General features: G+C 49.1%; 1 protein-coding gene across 1 annotated transcript in view; it reads right to left on the bottom strand.

Annotated features, from left to right (window-relative positions):
* EPHB1 (EPH receptor B1) overlaps window positions 1-19,479 on the bottom strand; it is a 456,002-nt gene that overhangs the window by 299,089 nt on the left and 137,434 nt on the right. The window lies entirely within an intron of this gene.

Consider the following 19,479-nt stretch of genomic DNA (forward strand, 5'->3'; position numbering starts at 1 on the left):
AAAATACTAAAAGAAACCATAGAGACAATATATGTATAGTAATGATGACATGAAACTCAGAAGCCATAAATGAACAGACTGATCAAGTCAGCGCCATACAATTTTTTTTTTTTAATTAACATGATGGAAATAGCCATGGTAAAATCAAAAGGAAGAGAAAAGAAAACATGCTAGGAAAAGACTTATTGCAGTTTATCACAGATAAAGTATTAGTTTCCCCTAATAGATAAAAAAAAAAAAATCTATACATCAAAAAAAAAAAAAACCCAGAAAAATGGGCAAAGCATATTAACACTGTTTACTAAAAGAAACAGATATAGCTCATAAACATATGAAAATGTGCTAAACCTCATTCAATATAACCAAAGTGGTAATTAGCCACATTGGGATACTTTTAACACGTTTTTTCTTTTTGGTCAGACAAAAGTTCGATGTTGTCTCCAACACCCCATGTTGGAGAGGGTGTCAGAGATAAGCATTCTAATAAATAGCTGGATGAAGGATGAAGTGGTACAATCTCAGAAAATTTTGGTTTATCAAAATTAGAAATGTATACATCATTTGACCCAGCAATTCCACTTCTAGGATCAACCCTGAGTTTGATGACAATCTGACTGTAGTCCTTGATCCTCGGAGCTCTCAACTGGACTTTAATATGACACCTAAGACTGGGTCTTCCCCATGTTAATGTGCATAATAAACACATAAACTACTAAACACACAATTAGTAAGCACATAAACTACTAAAAATATGAAATGGGATATAGCTATATAATGGAGTACTATTTGGAAATAAAAAAGGAAATAATGGTACATGCAACCTCTAAACCACGACTGCCCAGTGAAAGAAGCCAGACACAAAAGACCACATATTTCATGGTTCTCTATTTACATGAAGAGTCCAGAAAAGGCAAATCTATAGACATAAAAGTGTTAGTATTTCCCTGACTGAGACCATGGATGGGAAAAGAAAGTGACTACAAATAGACATGAAGAGTCTTTTTTGAAGCTGATGGAAATGTTCTAAAATGGGATTGTGGTGATGATTACACAACTCTGTAAACTGACAATCATTGAATCGTACACTTAAAATGAGTAAATTTTATGATATGTAACTAATACCTCAACACAGCTTTTTCTGAAAAACACTCTTGGTTATCGGGTGCAGCCTGTACCTCAACACCCAACAATGATGGCCTGGTCTCTATCATCCACAAACAGTATGCCCCTGGCAACTTCATGCCCAATTTGTCACCACAATTTGCCATTTCTTCTAGAACAATGTTCCTCCTATCTGGCCTCTCTGTTGCTTTCTACTGCCGTGCACCAGGGCTGGCATTACCTCACGCCTGGACTCATGCCCTGGCTTGCTGTTTGGTCAGAGAGTAATGACAGCAGACCAGGCAAGAGATGCCCAGGGCTCAAGCCAGGGCCACATCCTCTCCCATCACTCGGAGCCAGTGCCCATTTCTGCCCCTGATGTTGTTGCTGATGTTCTGGCACCTTTCTTCTACACCATCCTCATCCCATCTCAACTCCTCCAAGACACAGAACCAGAGAGTAACAACCTGGTAGGAAGCCACGATAGGTCATGTGGACCAAGACCTTTTGTTGACAAATGGGCACGGTGACTCTCAGAATCACTCAACAGTAGCCTGGAGTCAGGCCACTGATGGGTGGCAAAGCTGAGCTCTCTCCGCAGACACTGTTTTGCGGGACCTCAGGTCTTATATAGGGCTTCCCAGGTGGTGCAGTGGTAAAGAAACTGCTTGCTAATTCAGGAGACTCCAGTTTGATCCCTGGGTTGGGAAGATCCCCTGGAGAAGGGAATGGCTACCCACTACAGTATTCTTGCCTGGAGAATTCCATGAACGGAGGAGGCTGGCGGGCTACAGTCCGTGGGGTTGCGAAGAGTTGACATGACTGAGCTACTGAACACAGGTCTTATTTCCCCCATGATGTCTTTCCAGCTTCTATTCAGCTACCATGTTCCCAAATGCTTAAAGTATGATTGAGCTTATTCCACACAATTTAGCATTGGATAATACAGTGTTTTGAACAATTCGTTAATTGCTCTGGTGTCAAGGCTATGGTTTTTCCAGTGGTCATGTATGGACGTGAGAGTTGGACTATAAAGAAAGCTGAGTGCCGAAGAATTGATGCTTTTGAACTGTGATGTTGGAAAAAACTCTTGAGAGTCCCTTGGACTGCAAGGAGATCCAACCAGTCCATCCTAAAGGAGATCAGTCCTGAGTGTTCATTGGAAGGACTGATGTTGAAGCTGCAACTCCAATACTTTGGCCACATGATGCGAAGAGCTGTCTCACTGGAAGAGACCCTGATGCTGGGAAAGATTGAAGGCAGGAGGAGAAGGGGACAACAGAGGATGAGATAGCTGGATGGCATCACCGACTCGATGGACATGGGTTCGGGTGGACTCAGGGAGTTGGTGATGGACAGGGAGGCCTAGCGTGCTGCGGTTCATGGGGTCGCAAAGAGTCAGACAAGACTGAGCAACTGAACTGAACTGAACTTCTGCTTCCAGGCTGTGAGCTCCTTGAGGACAGGGAATTATGTTTTGACTAATTTATTAGTTCCTGTTGACAGTGAAGTAATTCTGCAACACTGGTATTACATGACAACATTTTTATCCGAGATGTCTGGGACCAGTGGAATCCACAGGTTTCTCAGGGCTCCACCCTTACTCCCTTCTCCTCTCACTTTTCATCCTGGGTGATCTCAGCCACACAGAAGGCTGTAACCACCATGGGGACCATCACTGACCTCCTCCCAGTGTCCAGAGTTATTTATCCAGCTGCCACCTGGACATCTCCAGCTAATCTCCTAGAAGTCACCACCTTGCTCTCTCTAATCCTGCTGCAGTCTCAGAAACTCACCCCAACACCAACACCACCTGTTCCTGCTGTGGACTTGCCCCTTGGAAGGTTGACTGCATCAGAGACTTCCTGGTATTCCCAGTGCCTCAGTTCAGTTCAATCGCTCAGTCGTGTCTGACTCTTTGTGACCCCATGAATCTAGCCCTCAATAAATACAGACAAACTGAGGGGACGAGCGAGGTGCTGCTGGTCTGTTCCTCAGCCCCTGGTCCTTGGCTGGGAACTTACAGCAGGTGTCACCAGGCTAACTTGTCCCTGGGAGAAGGAGAAACAAAGCAGCCTTGCACAACCAGCAGAATACTAATAGCCTTTGAAAGGGCATTATTATTGATGCCAGTAGACCATCTGTCCTTGAGATAAACATAATAAAGAAAACAATGCACCCATTAGAAAGCACTTGTTCAGGCTTTCAGATCAGGACTTTGATGTATGATAAAGATGCCTCTAGGTTCCTCCAAGACCCCAGTTTCTCAGACTGACTTGCTTGTTGGAATCAGAACCTGCAGGTCTGTTGGTCTGCAGGAGGCTGGAGTGACTATTGACATTTGCTGTTTGGGCAACTGCATGCGTGTAAAATACACTGTTCTCCTTCAAAACCACTGGCATGAACCCTATCTACTGGTCCATCGACACCACCTTCTAGAACATCCTTCATAAACTCTAACACATTCTTCATCCTCCAAGGATGGAGTTGGATTTCAGAAACAGACAAAGGTCATCTGGAGCCCAATCTGATGAGTCAGATGGGTGAGCAAGCTAGGAAATACTACATCTTGATCAAAAATTAAGAACCACTATAAAATGAAGTTAAGAGGTTCTGATTCTACTTATGCCTCTGAAGACAGTTCCAGGCATGGAGTTCTGGAAAGATCTATGATTGATAGCCCTTCCTTGGACTGCTGCACCTTCCTGGGCCAACCCGGCCCCTCCCAGAAAGCCCAGTGTCTGCCAGGGTGCTGTATTGAAGTAACCGCTGAGAATAATCCATTTCTATAGGGCCTGTCCTAGACACAGGCTCTTCTAGACACAGAAATCACTGAAACTGGCTTTTTGGGCTCTCTCAGTCCAACAAGAGGCTATTCTGATGTGTTTCCAACTCCGCTCATTTAACTCATTTTTAAAATAAAGAATTGAACACCTAACACATCCCCAAGCAGTGATCTTGGTGTTAGTGTGACACAACAGGGACTAATAGACAAAATTCTGCCCCATGGGCCTGATAATCTAATGGAGCAAACCAGAGGATGAATGAGCAAACGAATTAGTAATATAAAGTTGAACAGTGTTAAATACTATCGAGGAGCAGGAAGAGGCTCGCAAGTGACAGCTGGCAGTGGTGTTGTCAGAGGTCTCCTTTCAGGCAGAGATTTGATCGACTCTCAGGAGCCCCCAGCTTAGGGGGAAGATGAGGGAGGAGCATTCCAGGCTCAGGCAATAAGAACAGACTCTCCAGAGCAAGAGTGTTCCTGGCACATAGCCGAGAAAGCCAGGTGCCAGAGTGGCTGCCAAGTGGCACACGGTAGGGGGAAGGTGGGAGGAGGGAAGGTGGGAGAGGCTGGGGGGGCAGGCAAACCCCACCTTTGCCAGTTACAGCTCTGTGACCACACACAGTTTTCTGAGCTGCAGTTTCCTCAACCGCAAAATACTCTTTGCCCTGCAGGGTGTCAGGAAGATTGAAAGATCACTACCTAGATAAAAAGCCACGTAGCACTGAGCTTGCATGTAACTACCATTCACTAAGTACCAACTATCATCAGTACTATCAGCAGCAGCACGGCTGTTATGTTAACCTCAACATCCGCTTCTGACTCATACATAAAGGTATAAAAATTGTCTCCTCCATCTTAGATAAATAATCCTGCCACTCAGTCAGCAGGAAACGCCGAGACTAAAGAGCTGAACTCAGTCTCTGTATAGACCCAGAGGCACAGCCAGTAGCCTTCTCTCCACCTCTCTGGGAATCTCCAGGACTGCCTCTGGCAGGTTTAGGCATGGGTCCCCTTCTCTCACAGGCAATCCCTGGGTCACTGTCAGCCACCAGTTCAGACCACAAGAATACAAAATTCGACACAACTCACAGACTTTGGTCCCATGTCTGCATTTGGGCACAAACTTGTGTTTGAAGGAACCTGCTATTTTGCAAATAGCTGCCATCACTATGCCCCATAGGATCCTAACTCCCCTGGCACTGCCCAGTTGAAACGAAGGAAGGGGGCAGGGCACAACTTTTGAAAGAGCGACATAGGCCCTGCATGTATGCTCAGTCGCATCTGACCTTCTGCAGTACCAAGGACTATAGCCCACCAGGCTCCTCTGTCCATGGGATTTCCCAGGTAATAATACTAGAATGAGTTGCTATTTCCTTCTCCAGGAGATCTTCCCCACACAGGGATCGAACCCACATCTCCTGAGTCTCCTGCATTGGCAGGTAGATTATTTACCACTGAGCTACCTGGGACCTCAATTAGAGCTAAATAGGTTTAAGATGACCACAAGTTGACTTCCACTAGATCTTAAGCCTCAGTATACACTCATTGTAACACACCAGCAAGCTAAATGACACACCTGCCAGAGCCATGACAGTTCCAAGGCTGACTGTCAAAGACCAAAAAGTAGGCAGTGCCCCAATTCCTGGAAATCTCTCTCCTTTCCCCAAAATAACTGGACTAATCCTCCCACTCATTAGCCTGTGAAATTACCCAGCCTATAAAAACTAACCACCTCATTTTGGGGGACTGCTCTCACCTTCTGAGATGGCCCACACTCTTGTCTATGGAGTGGGTTTCTCTCTAAACATATCCACTTCTTACCTATCACTTTGTCTCGCACTGAATTCTTTCTAAAATGAGACATCAAAAACCTGAACCTCATTAAGACCTGAGACCAGGTGTGTGACTTCAGTTAAAAGACTGTAGATTCAAGTCCCAGTCTGAGTTACACGGTATCACAATCAGGGAAAATTCAAAGTTCTGCTTTCAGGTCCCCAGTAAAAGATGGCTGCCCTCTGAACAGGAAGTGAAGCCCACTGAGGCCCGGGAAGCACATGTTCTCATAGAACACACAGGAGGCCAGAGACTCCTCAGGGCCACAGATTGCTCTGACAGGACTGGAGCCAGCATCACCTGTCGCCCTGGATCCCAAGGACACAGGTCCTGTGTAGACAGTAAACTAAGCCTGAAAGAGCTTGGATATTAGACAAGCTCGAGGGCTAATTAAAATGTAAAATGTAGTCCGTGGGGCATAAATTCCTACAAGCCCAGAGGGATCTACCATTTAGTGCACCAACCAAGCAAGGCAGCCATTTACTCAGGGGCTCCCCCGAGGACTGTGAGCACCACCTCACCTCCCAACATGCTCCATTTACCTCCCAGATGTGCCGGGCTGGGGGGGGAGACATGGATGGCCCCTGTTCATTACCATGGCCCTATGTAATGTGCCAAGGAACTGGGCACCTGGTGGGCACTGCTTCTGAGAGCCCAGAGCTTTGAAAGGGCACAAAGCAATGAATTTCCTAAAGGGTGCATAAGATGCAGAAGAGCAGGGGATGGGGGCAAAGAACACAATTAGCATATGGAAAGAATTAGAGTCGGGAAAACATAGTCATTGTTTCCCAAGGCAGTCTCAACAAAATTCTTCTGGAAGTTGGGATGGTGGAAAAATGCAAGAAATACTGTGCTGAGGTGAGAGTGAGAGAAATGAGCTCAAACATGATCTATCCAGACTGCCTGGAAGTGTTTGTGTCGACCAACAGTAGGTTGGGATGAAGCAGCACTGCTGTCACCCTGCCAAACCCTGACCCTCAGGAGTTCAATGCACAGGCTCTGGAGTCAGTGAGACCCAGCCCTGTGACCATGGCACGCCCCTAAACTTCCCTGAGCCTCAGTCTCCACCTCGGACACAGGGATACTCAGAGTATAGAACTACTTCACCAGATGGCTATGGGGATTAAATGGAAAATGCACGTGAAACACCTCAACCTGATCCGAGACCCCTGTGAGTTGTGGCTATCAGCCACAGCCTTAGGCTTAGCCTCTCTCGGAGCTCTTGGCATTTCTCCTAGAAAGACTGCTCTCCCTCCATGATGTGTATGATCTACGATTCTCTCCTGTCCCTCTAGCTGTCTGCACCTATGTATCATCTTTGATGTGTACACACATGCATGTGTGTGCATGCATGTTTGTGTGTATATGCACGCCTGTGGGTACCATATGAAGTTGGGGACACTGACTATGGCCTAAGCAGGGCCTGTGTGCCCTCCCTTGGGTATATGCCCAGCCATCAAAAGCCATAGGAACCCTGGTCAGGTCGGACCACTCCCAGCCAGTGAGTGCCCCGCACTGCTCAGAGACGCCATGGCTATGGGCCACAGGAGCCACATTCATAGAAGGCAAGGCCAGCCAGCCCAAGGTCCAGATGGTTTCCATCTCGGCATCTGGGCACATTTCACACCCTGGTCTCTGCCAGCGTGCCAGGAGAAACACTGCAGGCTTGTGCCTCGGGAGGAGGCTCCTTGTCCACAGGACCCGGGTTGCTGTAACTTCCACCAGGCAGCAGCATTTGGTACCAGGCCCTGCCTGGAGTGGGGTCCTCAGCCATTATGACAGCTGCTGCTGCTGTTGACACTGAAACAGTGACAAATTCATCCTTCTGACAAGATCCCTTTAAATAATTCACAGGGAGCTGGGGATTAAGACACTGTTTCTCTCTGTCTCTGTTGAGATTTAAAACACCTCCAGCTGGGGTATTTAAACAGCATATAATGGGCTACCCCTCTTGGGTCTCCCCTCCCCCTTTTCTTCCTCTTTCCCATTTCCCAAACTCACCCGCCCCCCACCCCACCAGCCAGCCCTGTAACAAGGAGGCCCAGAAAACAAGAAAGAAAAAAAAGGAGGGAACTAGTGCTTGGCTGGTCACTATGGCAACGGCGGCAGGGTATTCAGCTGTCATTATCCCAGCGCCTCACACATGTGATTATCTTAAGCTGTCGATTAAATGTGGTCCTCACTGCTGCCCAACAAGGCCTTGTCGAACAAGCCAGGGGCGGGAGCTGCCAGACTTGGACCCCACCAACCTGGTATTGCTCTGCCCAGGCCTGCGCTCCATCATCACTGAGGAGCAGCTACTCCTGGGAGAGACCAATGGCATTTCCCTTCAGCTTGGACGGATTTCCGCTCAGAACACAGAGCCAAGGCCAGCACACTAGGTTACAGGCCAAGGAGATGGGCTCTCCATTCCATGAGTGCAGGGTTTTGAGAGTGGGTCAGGCCGTAGCCAGTGGAAAGCGTCCTGCAAACAAGGGAGCAAGGCATGCGGGAGGAAGAGACTGGCCTTTCTAGAGGAGCTCCTGGCGTCATGCCCATTCTCAGGGTGCAGGAAACTCAAATCTGGCCTTAGAAGGGGACACACTCCCCCCATCCTGCCCCCTCCCCAGTGGTGGGAACATGGCCACTCTGTGTGATCCACTTCAGAAACCATGGCTGCTGGAGCTTGGGGAGGACTTTGATCTCATGCCTTTGCCTCCTGGACTTTGCTTCTGATTGTTTCCGGGCTGAGGTTCCCAGGTCTAACCAACATTCTCTGAAAGACACAATCACTGGTCACCCCCGACCAGGCACCATCCTCCATCAGGCATCACTCCAGGTCTTCCACTGTCCCTTTCAAAACTGGGCTCCCAGAATAAGCCTATTTCTGCAGACATGCTCACGGAGAAGGCAATGGCACCCCACTCCAGTACTCTTGCCTGGAAAATCCCATGGATGGAGGAGCCTGGTAGGCTACAGTCCACGGGGTCGCTAGGAGTCAGACACAACTGAGCGACTTCACTTTCACTTTTCCCTTTCATACACTGGAGAAGCAAATGGCAACCCACTCCAGTATTCTTTCCTGGAGAATCCCAGGGACGGCGGAGCCTGGTGGGCTGCCGTCTATGGGGTCGCACAGAGTCAGACACGACTGAAGCAACTTAGCAGTAGCAGCAGCAGTTCAGGCTGGAACAGCATGCAATGAGGCCACCATCACCTGTGACTTGCACCTGCCCTTCCTGCACCTGCATCGTGTAGTCAGTCCCGATGAATAGGTAACCAGCCACTCACAGGACCCTACATGAGCCACTGCCCACCTGGCTCACAGTGACTCATTTGCACCTAAATGAAAGTGTGGACCTTTAACACTGACCATGACATTTTGAAGGCAGAGCTCTCACTCAGCAAGGTAAGTCTGAATCTTGACTCCAAAGTCTTTCATGTCGGTTGTCCTCTGTGACACTGGGAAACATGTTGGGCATCCCTGTCTTCAGCAGGAAGAGAGGTGAGTGGGACAGTACATATGGAGAGGAGGGTGTGCCACAACTAGATTCTCCCAATTCTATCAGCAGAGGAGCACCTCGAATGCCAAGAGGGGCCGGTTCAGCCCAACTGACATGGGGTCACTGGATGGAAAACAACAGTTCACCTCTCTCCCTTCCCAGGAGCCCTCACTTCCTCAACATTCACCAAGACCTGGGGGCGGGAGCTAACCACATGCTCCTTCATCATCACTTGGAGCCACCCATCTCCAGGGACCACCTGCATCCTCCTCCAGCTTCCTGGCAAGGCCTCACCTGCCCTGGGAGTGGGGTCGCATCCTCAAGGCTCCCCCTAGACTTTCTACTACTCTGCCTCTAAACCCCACACATTACACAGCACCTGCTCCACACTTCTCCAAACAGCTTGCTTTAAAAAGCGAAAGAGACACGAGTACCTCAATGTTCATCGCAGCACTGTTTATAATAGCCAGGACATGGAAGCAGCCTAGATGCCCATCAGCAGACGAATGGATAAGGACGCTGTGGTACATATACACAATGGAATATTACTCAGCCATTAAAAAGAATACATTCGAATCAGTGCTAATGAGGTGGATGAAACTGGAGCCTATTTTACAGAGTGAAGTAAGCCAGAAAGAAAAACACCAATACAGTATACTAACACATATATATGGTATTTAGTCAATCGGTAGAGATAACCCTGTATGTGAGACATCAAAAGAGACACAGATAATAGAACAGTATTATGGATTCTATGGGAGAGGGCGAGGGTGGGATGATCTGGGAGAATGGCACTGAAGCATGTAAATTATCATATGTGAAACAAATCGCCAGTCCAGGTTCGACACATGATACAGGGTGCTCGGGGCTGGTGCACCGGGATGACCCGGAGGGACGGGATGGGGAGGGAGGTGGGAGGGGGGTTCTGGAAGGGGAAAACATGTACACCCATGGTAGATTCATGTCAATGTATGGCAAAACAAATACAATACTGTAAAGTTAAAAAATAGATAAGCAAACTAATTAAAAAAAAAAAGCGATCCATGGGTACTTAATAAGTGTATGTTTCACTGGCACTTGGCTTTCAAACCTACCCTTTCCCTTTGTAGAAAACAGAGATTCTGCCTTTCCTCGCCCTTTGTTACCTCGTTTCTTGATGATGTATGACTCGTCCTTCCTCACTCTCATTCAGGGACAGAAGCATAAGAGTGAGCTCCACAGTCAGGCAGACCTGGGGTCAGTCTCAGCAAAACCCCTAAGCAGTTCTATGACTTTGGATCCTTGCCCACGAGCTCAGTGTCTGCTCTGCAAATATGCAAAATGGGAGAAACACTCTCTGGCATGCAGGGTCCTGTTGAGAATTCAATGAGGTTGTACCACTGATGTCCAGTGCCCAGGATGCAGCTGGTACTTAACTGACAGTAACTAGTAGTAGCAGTAGTTATCACTATTCTTAATAATAGCTCTGTGAGTAATAACAAGGTGCACCCTCTGATGGTATTCTCACAAGTGCTACAACCTAACAGAAATGCTGGAAAGTTGATCTTGTATCTCAGGCCTCCTAACCCCCATCAGCCCCCACCCTCGTCCCAGGCAAATTAATTCCCTCAGATAAGTCACTGCAACCACTAGCACTAGTCAGGGCAAGTGGTATTGACTGAGCCTTGGAGTCCACAAGGAAGCTAAACACAATTTATGCTGCCAACCACTCTGTAAATAAGATCTTACATTAGCCATGTGACAGAGGCAGAAGATGGACTTAGAAGTTAAAGAACTCAGAGGGAAATGGCAATAGACCTAGCACATCAGACTCTAAATCCTGGGCTTTTTCCTTAATGCTACCAGAAATACAGTGGGATTCAGGCCAAATGATTCTTTCACTTTTGGCTGTACCTGGAGGTCAACTCAAAGGTGTATCCCAGGGCTGCCCTGTTTCCGCACAGGTTAGGCGCCTTCTTCCAGAGCCAGGCTAGAGTCCCCATCTGGCAGCTGCCAACCCTGAGCCTCCATTCTCCACCTGTTTTACTCTGGTCCATCTTCTACAGGTCTCTTAACTCTGCCTTACCTTTCTTTTCATGCTTTGCCCTCTCCTGTAATAGATTTCTTCTTTCACCAAGGAGACCAGTGAGGAGCTGTGAGTCAGGGCTGTCAAGGCAACAAGACCCTGTGGACCCCCCTCAGCTCCATCCTGGTGCCTGTGTCAGGAGCCCTGTTTCCTTCCAGGGCCCTGAGGGCCACTCTGACCTTCACCAGGCAGTTGGTCCTCAGCCTCATATACCGGTGGCAGAAAGGTTCCCAGGGTTGGGACAAGGGGCATGGCAGGGGTCTGCCTTCCTGGAAAAGATTTTAGAGAAAAGACATCTGTCTATCTGGACAAATGAGGGTTAAGCCTGCCTCTGAGACGGGGAGGGGGAATAGATGACCTCTGGGGTTCCCTCCCGGAGTCTATGGACAGAAATATCTCCCGCTCCACTGATGAATGAGTCTGTGAGCCAGTTTCAAGAGCAAGAAAATAAATCTGTCAGACAGTCAGGTTCTGGTGAACCACCACAACTCCCAGAGTTCTTTAACACAGCAAGTCAAGAAGCATCTCTCCCTTAATCCATCCCACTCTCCACTCCTCCCCACAGCCCTCCCTCCACACACATACACACAGTCATACTCCATGTACTTCTGTTGCGGGAAAGGGGAACCCTTCCAGGGCTGGAGAGTGGGCTCTTATCTAGTACTTGGAAATACATTGTCTCAGGAGACACACATGCTGACAAAGCAAAAAATGTTATTGGGATGGGGGCACCTGGGTGGAGAGCAGTAGGGTAAGGGAAACCAGGACAATTGCTCTGCCATGCGGCTCACGATCTCAGGTTTTATGGTAACAGGGTTAGTGTCCTGGGTGCCTCTGGCCAATCATCTTGCATGTGCCCATATTTGGTGTGACTTGGGCCCTTCCTGGTGGCACTCACATCTCTCAGCCAAGATGGACTCCAGTGCAAAGGATTCTGGGAGGTTGTCGGGACATATTATGGGATGGAGTCTCCTTCCTCCTTTGGGCCCCTTCCAAATTATCCCAGTTAGTTTTCAGTGGCAGCATCCTATTCCTTATTGGGACCTCTTGTTGTAAGACAACTCATGCAAGTGGTTATCATCTTGCCTGGCCAAGGTGAGCAGTTTCGGTCAACGGTTCCCTAACATTTCTGCAACCAGTGCAATAATTAATATTCTACTCAATGTAATAATTCATATTCTACCCAATGACATTTCTCATCTGTAACACTCTAGTCACCTCTCTGTCAAAGGCACACACATGCCCACAAAAAAGAGCTCATGTAAAAATCCAGTGACAGCAACCACACATGATGAAGTCAGGAAGAACAGTGCCCTTGTCTGGCCCACCTTTCATCCCAGGGGATCCACCAGCCTTGGCCAACCCACCCTAGGGCTGTCACTCTTTCCAGAGCAGTGTCTGAACCCCATGGATCCCTGGGCCCATGGCTCTGTCCTGAGTCCCTAACCTTTGTCTATCACTGTCTCTGTCAAGCAGGTGATTTTAAACTTCCATTCCTAAAAGACATGTATTATATTAAAAAAAAAATGTTTTAAGTGCCTCGGGGTGTTTTGTTCCTCATTGCTTCATAAAAGTGACATTAATAGCCAGAGAAGAGCACTGCTGAGTGCAATTACAGAGGATGTTTCAGGTATGAAAGCTGTTTTGAGCCTGCTAATGTTTCCTAATTACAGGCCTTTTGGTAGCAAGAGAAAAAGATAAAGAGTGGGTGGGAGGCACAGGGTGGGAGCTCTGACTTATCTCAGGGGTTTACCTGAAGAGGGCAGGGGAGTTGTGGGAAGGGGAGAGGGAGCAGGGCAGTTGGAGGCCCACCGGCTGGGAGGCAGGGCCCCTCCCAGTGGAGAAGGCAGTACTTACTCCTTGGTAACAGCTCAGAGAAAAGATACCACTGTGTCCTAAACTGTGAGACAATCTTTTAGACACTGAGCCTGAATTCGACGGACCTCCAGCAAAACTGGAAATTCCTTTGGAAGCCACTCTCTGGAGACACTGCAGCATTTTACTAAGAGAGAGGGTACAGTGTGGTTTTCAGCAGGCACGTGGGCAGCAGGAGGTTAGATAGCACTCTCCAGCCATGTGATCAGAAGCCATTTAACAGCTACTCAGTGCTTCAGTTTCCTCTTCTGTAAAATGGGACTGTTATGAGGATTGATGTACACCTGGCTGTAAAGCACATGGGGCCTTGTGATGTAGTATTAAATTTCCTCTTTCTGTGCCCAGCAACTATTCAGCTTTCTGGTACCTACATCCCAATTCCTTCTGGAGAGGTACTCCCTCCAGCCCTTCAGCCCAAGGCTTCTGGTGGGCTCAGCACAGCACGGGGTTGGAACACAGGACCTGGGAGTACCACTCAGTACTTCCTGGATGCAGGGACTGGATCAGGGCAGGTGTGGGAGCCAAACTGATATAGTCAGGCCCATTCAGAGCTAATTCCAGGGCTTCTGCTGGGGGATCCCAGAGGAGGTACTGGCTCTTCCCCAGGGGATGATGGATGAGGTTGTAGGAGCTGGAGCCACTGCAGACTTCTTATGACCAAGAGGAAGCTCAGCAAGGAGCCAACACTAGGGGAGCAGAGAGAGGAGAAAGGTGGTGGGGAGAGAGACAGATTGATCCTAAGGATTTGTACCCAGCCACACATGAAGCCACATCAGGCCCTGGACATTCATTCACATGAGCCAAGATACCTTCCTTAAGACTCATTTGTGCTTTTCTGTCCCTGGCCACCAGGAAACCCTGACTGATTCTGAAGTGTGGCTCCCAGCAATCAGTGACCAGTTCCAATGCTCCCAAGTCCCAGGCAGGGGTACCAATCTGAAAAAGGATGACCAACTCTGTTCCCCTCTGCTCACCTGCCCCTGGCATGACCAGAAATTCAAATACCATACAACTCCATTCACAAAATCATTTTGCCCAGAGCTAAATGTCTCCTGGATTTGCCTAATTTAGCGCAGGCTTTTCTGTCTTAATTAGCATGATTGAGTCATCAAAAGAAGAAAAGAGAAAATCCAGGCCTCCAGAGGGTGAGTACTATGCTAACACTTTCTGAGTGTTTACCCAGGAAAACTTTTTGTGGACACAGTTGCATATACGGAATCTTTCCCAATCTCGCCCTGCTGAGCAGAGGAGGACCTCGGGACTGAAGGAGTCTGGGTGACCGGCCAAGATCACACAGCTAGGGAACTGCAGAGCAGGAACGGGAGCCAGATTATTTGATGCCAGGGCCTGAAGCCTTCACTGCTGCACCATAACCTTCACACCTATCAGGCCAACTAAATTTCAATTGATCTTGCTTGGGCTTGGCCTTGGAATGAATGGGGTGCTATTAGAGTGGATTTCTCTCCTAAGTGTGCTGTCCTTACTCCCAGGATGTGGCAGCCGGTGAGGGTGCCTGGAACTGGTAGATGGGGAAAGGGAACAGACAGGAGGGTCCCCAGGAGGACAAGGAGGACAGTGGGGAAGGACAGCCCCCGTGTGCCGCTCTCATGGGTGTGCATCCTGTTTGAGGAGTTAATTTATCAGACACATACACAGGCATTCAAATGAGGGTTGTGCCCTACACACTGGCTTTTTTGGAAGCTCTCCACTTAGTCCAATAATACTCTCATCACTTAAGATCTTTCCAGAACTCTGGAAACTGCCTGCAGAGGCATAAGGTGAAATCAGCTCATTTAACTTCATACACCCACAGCCACAAACACACACACTCACACATGTATCACATAGGAATACACACACACATATTACACAGAAATACTCAGATGCACATATACACACAGGCACATACACATAGAAATACATATAACTGGATATGGGCTCCCCAGGTGGCACTAGTGCTAAAGAATCCACCTGCCAAAGCAGGAGACATAAGAGGCATGGGTTCAATCCCTGGGTCAGGAAGATCCCCTGGAGGAGGGCATGGCAACCCACTCCAGTATTCTTGCCTGGAGAATCCTATGGACAGAAGAACCTGGCGGGCTACAGTCCATAGGGTTGCAAAGAGTCGGACATGGCTGAAGCGACTTACCACAGCACAGCACACATACCTGGATACACACATATATAAACACACATTTCCCATATTTCTACACAGATGCATGCACACACACACACACACACACACACACACAGACATACACACACGGAGCACAGGCATGCACACACCCAGCTGCTCAACGTGAAGGCTCATCAGGCTTGGCTCCAAACTCTTTTGCATCCTTCCTTTATCAACCTTCCCACCTTCCCATGATGAAGATTTGCCAATATTAATGTAAACAGAACACGTCACAGGCTGTGAGAAGGTGGTTCCACAGGGTAGCACAGATGGAAGTGGAATCTGGAAGCCCATGAAGTGCTCTTTCAAGGTAACTTAGGATCTGTAGATGTTCACACGGTGGCCACATGTTACACAGTCACAGACTCCCACACAGAGACTATTGGCTGCCCACGTGCAAATAGTCAAGGAGCCCTGGCAATACTCTGCGGAAGTAAAAGGCCTTGCTTGGATTTCCAACAAGCAAGCTGAATAAGCCTCACTATCAGAGGGACCCAGCTTGCCTTCCTTATCCATCACAGCCAGTGTGTGAAAGAAGCTGGACCTTCTGGCGAGTGTCCTGGTATTCTCTGTCATGCTCATCGCAGGAAAGGTAGCTCTATCTGTATCACTGATTAAGTTTCTTTAAAAGATACTGACAATCAATTGGTATTGCGAGGTCTACAAAAAAGCATTTTATTGGGCTACAATAAACCTAAACTGAGCATCTCCTGAGTTCAGAACCCTGGGTTGAAGATGCAGGAAGTATCAAGAATGTGCTGCTCCTTCCTCATTTTATGTGGCCGACAAACATTTACTGAAGCCTGTCCCCTGCTGGACCGGGGACAGAGATGAAGCCACTCCTTTCTCTGTCCAGTGGGAGGAAGCACCCATCAACGCCGGGTTAGCTCACAGAGTGATGGACAGTTAGGAGTTGGCACCAAGCCTTCTGCTTTGGGAAAAGGGCCCCTACTGTGGAGTCCTGGTGGAGAGGGGCACCCAGGAGGGCTCCCTGAGAGGAGGGGAATGGAACTGACACTTGAGGGACAGAGAGGGATGCAAGGCGGGGAGGGGAAAAGGAAAAGAGGGGAGAGTGCCAGGCAGCATCTAGGAACAGTGGTTGTTGTTCAGTCACTCAGTCTTGTCTGACTCTTTGTGATCCCACTGACTACAGCTCACCAGGCTCCTCTGTCCATGGGATTTCCCAGGCAAGAATCCTGGAGTGACTTGCTATTTCCTTCTCCAGGGGATCTTCCCAACCCAGGGATCAAGTCCATGTCTCCTGCATTAGCAGGTGGATTCTTTACCACTGAGCCACCTGGGAAACCCTTCTAGGAACGGGGACGACTGCTAAGGTGGACCACGAAACCACGCAAACTAGCACTTACTGAGCCCTGTGGCAGCTGAGCACAGCCCTGAGTGTTGACCACAGGACCTCTCAGAGCACCCTCCTGCCCAGAGCCCCTGACATGTGAAGGTCAGGACCCTTTTGGAGCAGGACTGTAAAGAACGGTTTGGGAGAGGTAACTGAAGGCAGCCCAAGGGAGGAGGGTGGAGTTCACAGGGTCAGGGGTGAGGGTCCTGGGATGCCCTCTGATGGGAGCTCAGCACCCCCATCCCCCCAGCATCTGTTACTTCATAAATATATTTGTTATTTTCTCCTTCTGCTCACCAGGTGGCCTCTGATTCGGGTTAAACCTAAAGGCTTTAAATTCAAGCTGCAATTAGATTATTAAGCAACATTTTGCCATTTGAGCAGAAATACTTTCTGGTTTTGACACGCAATATTATAATCCATTTTCCAGCGATATAACTGAAAACAATTTGCAGGCTATGTGTGGGTGGGCAGTCCAAATCCTTCCCGCATCTGGCAGTCCTAGAGACCAAGGGTGAAGATACCCAGGGAAACCATAAAAGGAAGTCTCCTGGCCTCTCTCTGGGGAGCCTACTTCACAGGCCATGCACCGTGGATAGGGTTCATTGCAATGCCAGCTGGGTCCCCTGGTAGAATCATGGTACCCCTTCCAGACCAAGCCAACCAGTTTCCTGGAGACCCACAGACTAACAGAACAATGCCCACCCACCCATCAACATCTTCAGCACGCGTGGTATCCTGACTGCAGGGGCCACCTGAGAGACAATTTGCTCTCTTTCTGGGTTGCTGGGGCGGGGCTCATCTCCTTCCCTACTGGATCTCAGGAAAATGTGGACCATCCAGCCAGCCTCCTGGCTTCTCAAATGCCAGACCCTGGCCCCACTCCCCAGACCCCTTCATCACCCAGAAGCACTCATTGTGTCGTAAAGTTAAGCCCTGATTCAAGGCCAGGGCCTCCAGTCCTCCTCCAGTCTCCTTGAGACCCCCAGCTAGGCCTCTGTACTTTGTCACAATGGTCCTGGCTTCACTCTTCTTCTTTTCGGGGCGATGTCATGCTACAAAATGCCGACCCCCTCCTGCCAACGTCCTCAGCTCCTGACCCTCCAGGCCCACCATTCTCGCATACACATAAGTAAGAATGACTCCACTGCCACACAGCCTCCAGGTACACCTGATTGGGACAGTCACACACACACAGCCTGGACCTCATCTAGGTCCTTATTTCAGCCGGATTCCTTCCAAAGAGTCCAGACTCTCCCAACTCACCAGCAGTGGCAGTTACCTCACACCTTTTCCTCCCTCCTAAGACCTGCTACTTAAGGCTCCCCACCTCCACTCTCCCAACCGCCCTTCCAACCTCAGAGAGGACGGGAAGTTAAAAGACTTCTATTTTACGGCTTCTGTCACCAATCCTGAGTCCTCCCATCTCTCTGTCCTGCCGTTTCAACAGCAAAGGAATCCCGTCCCCTGAGAGGCGCCTGCCTCCACAGTCCCTGGTTCCCTCCGCCTCCTGTGCTCTGTATTCCCTCTTCTCATGGGCTGCTCCATCGCCTCACCTCCCATCGACCCTTTAACACCCTGCTTTCTGGCTTCTGACCCTGGTCCCTTCTGAAACCATCAGCATGTGGCACCAACAGGATCCTTGTAACCAAGCCCAGTACCCCATCCAAAGCCCAGCAGTACCTGCCACCTTTGCCCCCTTCCTCCTTGACCCCTGCTCCCTGGGCTTCTGTAAGAAGACCACCTCTTGGTTTTTTCCTGCCTCTCACTCCTTCTCATCCCCTTCCAGGTATCTCCTGACTTTGAATATTTCCCAAAAGGACCACCTGCATTGGGAAGGAGTTCAGAAGTTTAAAGAAGACAGGTGGTGTGTACAAAAATCAAGGGGAAAATGAACCATAAGTCACATCAATGACTTAAGTCACAGGAGAAAACATGCAAACCTTCCACTAACAATGTAACTTGTAAAAGAGGGGCAAGTCCTTAATGTCCGGGAAGTTTGATGAGTTGCTACTTTCACGAGGTCCCCAGTGGGAGTGGGAGGCATTCCCTGGTGGCCTGCAGTGTTCCCAGCAGGATTTGGATTTGTCAATGTGGGCAAGATTGGCTCCTGCTCCTGGCCCCACTTTGGGAAACACAGCTCACCCCAGACCTTGCCCTCCTACCCCAAGGCTCGATGCCTGCACCCAGAAGTGAGAACCCAGGGAGAAAGCACAGGTGAGGCCATAGTCTGCCTTGGGACCTGAATTCCAATATCCCTAAGACAGAAGTGGGAGTCTTAGGACTGGCTGTGACTCACACCCTGGGGTGCAGAGCGGCCTGAGGCTCCAAGCAGGTGACCAAAGGCAGGAAGGAGAGAGGAGGTGTGGGGTTGAAGAGGAGATCCAGCTAACCCTGCCCCTGCCTCACCCCCTTGCCAGGATGAAGAGTCCATGCACTCCTCCTGTCCTCTCCCTTTGTGATTAAACCCCACAGACAGCCAGCCACTCAAGCCTGAGATGCGAATTCCATCCTACCTCCTCCCTCTGCCTCTCCCCTCCCCAATGTCTTCAGCTACTGCCAAACGCTGCCAAGGCCTCCTGCTTAGCTTTTCTCTAACTGTCCTGAGTATCCCCTTTTAATCTGATGCTTCTGACCCATCCAAGACAGCTGAAAGAGCCTTCTCTCAACTGTTCCCTACAATCTTCTCAGCAAGTGTGACAAGATCCATCCTTTACCTATAGGATAAAGCCAAATGGCTAGCTCAGCAGGGCAGTCCCAGTTCCCCACGCTGTGCACCAGCCAATCCACAGCCCAGCCCCACCTCAG

This window comes from Giraffa tippelskirchi, chromosome 2, assembly GCF_054371585.1.
Source record: "Giraffa tippelskirchi isolate mGirTip1 chromosome 2, T2T-mGirTip1v1.2.pri, whole genome shotgun sequence".
In the NCBI taxonomy this organism is placed as follows: Eukaryota; Metazoa; Chordata; class Mammalia; order Artiodactyla; family Giraffidae; genus Giraffa; species Giraffa tippelskirchi.